Source organism: Gekko japonicus, unplaced genomic scaffold (assembly GCF_001447785.1).
Source record: "Gekko japonicus isolate JY-2015 unplaced genomic scaffold, Gekko_japonicus_V1.1 scaffold4520, whole genome shotgun sequence".
In the NCBI taxonomy this organism is placed as follows: domain Eukaryota; kingdom Metazoa; phylum Chordata; class Lepidosauria; order Squamata; family Gekkonidae; genus Gekko; species Gekko japonicus.
Genome location: NW_015167185.1, coordinates 15,504 through 18,835, shown reverse-complemented (window position 1 = coordinate 18,835; position 3,332 = coordinate 15,504). Strand labels below are relative to the sequence as shown.

At 48.4% G+C, this 3,332-nt stretch overlaps 1 long non-coding RNA gene across 1 annotated transcript in view; it reads left to right on the top strand.

The window, feature by feature from the left end:
* Positions 1–2,812, top strand: part of LOC107112073 — a 16,030-nt gene extending 13,218 nt beyond the window's left edge. Inside the window, exon 3 of the long non-coding RNA XR_001482582.1 lies at positions 2,750–2,812. This is a non-coding gene — a long non-coding RNA (uncharacterized LOC107112073). The remainder of the gene's footprint in view (positions 1–2,749) is intronic.
* The last annotated feature ends 520 nt before the right edge of the window (positions 2,813–3,332 follow it).

The window sequence follows — 3,332 nt, the reverse complement described above, 5'->3', positions numbered from 1 at the left end:
CTCCTCCTTCTCCTCTTCCTTCTCTTCCTTCTCCTCCTCCTGCTCCTTCTTCTCCTCCTCCTTCTCCTCTTCCTTCTCCTCCTCCTTCTCCTCCTTCTCCTCCTTCTTCTCCTCCTCCTTCTCCTCTTCCTTCTCCTCCTCCTCCTTCTTCTCCTCCTCCTCCTTCTTTTCCTTCTCCTCCTCCTTCTCAGTACTTTGAAAGATTCCTTCCTTCTTTCCAACTTGTGTACCCTCTGATCAAAGTTTGGAGGGAAATGGGAGTTCATTACATTGCATGGTTAGACTATTTTGTTAGTTCAAGACACTTCCCAGCCCCTGGCTCGAAGGCTCGTGCACACAGATGCTTCCTTGTTGCAGTTCACAAAGTTGAATTTTATTCCTCACGTGAGCGAGTTTACATTGCCACTATATATTTGTGTGCCTCCCGTAGCTGGTGAGGAGGGGGGCGGGAACCGCCAGCAAAATGGGAGGCCAGGTTTTACCAGCGAAGTGCACACAGATGCTTCCTTGTTGCAGTTCACAAAGTTGACTTTTATTCCTCAGAGCGAGTTTACATTGCCACTATATATTTGTGTGCCTCCCGTAGCTGGTGAGGAGGGGGGCGGGAACCGCCAGCAAAATGGGAGGCCAGGTTTTACCAGCGAAGTCAAACGCATCCCGCAGCGTAGCAGGCATCGATCTAAAAGTGGGCTTCGGCCGGTGGCTTTGAACTGTTCCGATTTAGGCTCAAGCAGGTTTTCGTTCTAAGGCTCGGTACCCTTTTTAAAAAAACCTTGAAGGGATTATTCAAGGGTTTAAGGGTGTAGCGGAAATCGGGATGATTCAGCCGCATCCTGTAAAGGCATCCCAGGCAGCAGGCCAGAAAATCGGCACAGAGACAACCTTGTGCGCGAATACACACAGCGGACTATTCTCCCAAAGGAAGGGAAACAGACAGACTGTGGCTTTTGAAAGCTGAAATTCTGTAGTTGGTGAAACAGAGTTCATTAGATCAGTTTCTTTGCAGCGACTTTGGAAGCGGTCTAACTTTCACGCAGGGACCAGGAAAAAAGAGATTGGTTCCTTCGCTTGGGTCCCAACTGACGAGCCCATCAAACCGGCATTCTTGAACAAACGGAACTGCGTTACGCTGAATCCGATCAATGGTCCATTGTGGTCAGTATCGTCTATTCAGACTGGCAGTGGCTCTCCAGGGTCTCAGGTGGAAGTCTTTGTTAGTTCAAGACACTTATCCCTTAAACTGAAGAGGCTGGGGGCTGAACTTAGGACCTTCTGCATGCAAAGCCAATACTCTGCCTGAGCCATGGCCGCTTCCCCTTGCCTTATATGGAATCGTACCCTTGGTCTGTCAAGGTCAGTATTGTCTATTCAGACTGGCATTGGCTCTCCAGGGTCTCAGGCTGAGGTCCTTCAGATCACCTGCTGCGTGGTCTTCTTTTAACTGGAGATGCTGCTGGGGACTGAACCTGGGACCATCTGCATGCCAAGCAGAGGCCCTGCCACTGAGCCACAGCCCCCTCTCCAGGGTCTCAGGCTAAGGTCTTTCCCATCACCTACTGCCTGGTCCTTTTTACCTGGAGATGTCGGGGATTGAACCTGGGATGCCAAGCAGAGGCTCTATCCACAGTCCCACTCCGCAGCTCTCCAGGGTCTCAGGCAGCAGACTTTCACATCAGTTGCCACCTGATCCTTTTAACAGGAGATGCTGGGAATTGAATCTGCCAACTTCTGCACGCCAAGTAGAGGCTCTGCCACGGAGCCACAGCCCCTGTCTATGCCTCTCCAGGGTCTCAGGCTAAGGTCTGTCCCATCACCTCCTGCCTGGTCCTTTTTACCTGGAGATGTCGGGGATTGAACCTGGGACCTTCTGCATGCCAAGTAGAGGCTCTCCCACTGAGCCACAGTTCACAAGGGGCATAAATGCCGAGGTTAAAACAATAAAACGACACAAAACAGTATAAAATACAATAAATACAATTCACTACAAATTCCTTCCATGGTGCTCCAAGGATATTTAACTATAAGATTCAAGATGGGGTTCCAAGATAATTTATGCTAAGCAACAACAGTAGTGATAATAATATACAATAACAACAGTATACATCCCTACAGCGCTGTCATCTGCCAGGAACATCTCACGCCCCCGGTATTGTCCGTTCCAGAGATGGTCAAGTAGGGGATGTGAAAGACCTCTGCATGAGATCCTGGAGAGCGGCTGCCAGTCTGAGTAGACAATACGGGCCTTGATGGACCGAGGGTCTGATTCAGCATAAGGCAGTTTCATGTGTTTAGGAAGAGGCTGCTTGACATGCAGAAGGTCTCAGGTTCAATCCCTGGCATCTCCAGTTGAAAAGGACCAGGCAGGAGGCGATGGGAAAGACCTCCGCCTGAGACCCTGGAGAGCGGCTGCCAGTCTGAGTAGACAATATGGGCTTTGATGGACCGAGGGTCTGATTCAGTGGAAGGGGGCTCCGTGTGTGTCCAAATGGGTTCCCTACAGAAGTGGGAGGATCATCCCAAGGAAGCTCTAAAGGCTTTCCGTGGCTGAGTCCATTTGCCAGACGTGGCAGGGGAGTGCAGCGTCCTCGTCAGGTAGACGGTGGTTGCTTGAGCCAACGTGGCCAGCGTAGGAATACCTTGTATTAAAGGAAGCCAGAAGCAGAGTTTTTTGCATTAGGGATATGGTAGTGACTTGAGCGGCCCTTGGAAACCGGCGTCTCTTCTAATCGACCTGTGTGTTTCTGTGCAGTGCGTCGACCACCTGACCAGGATCCAGGCCGAACTGCAAGAGACGGTGAAAGATCTGGCCAAGAGTAGAGCATGCTCAGTAGCAGCAACTGAAGCACTCTCCTCTTTCATTTCCAACAATTAGCTTTAGATGTACATGCATGGAAAATCTATTTTTTAAATATTTTTTATTATTAAAGCTTATATACATAATCTTACTTTATATCATTGATCATTATACAGACATTTTACCCCTCTCCCTCCCCACCCTCCTATAGTACCTTTATATCTTTAACCATGTGCACAGATTTTTCATTCGTATTAGAATATTTGGATTGGCTCCCCCCCTTTCCACCCATTCCTTATATCCCACCCATTTATTTGTGATCTTTTGATATTTCTCCTCCCATGTCTCTTCAGTAATTATCTGTGCAAATATATCTGATTGTACACGTTCAAAAACATAATTATTCCATTTTTCCATTATCCATTTGTACTTATCCCTCCATCCCAATGCTATTACAGCCATCTTGGCTAGCAAATTGTTTTTGGTAAAGGTTTCCCTTGCTCGAAAACCAGTCAAAAGCCACTCTAGGGGGTGTGGT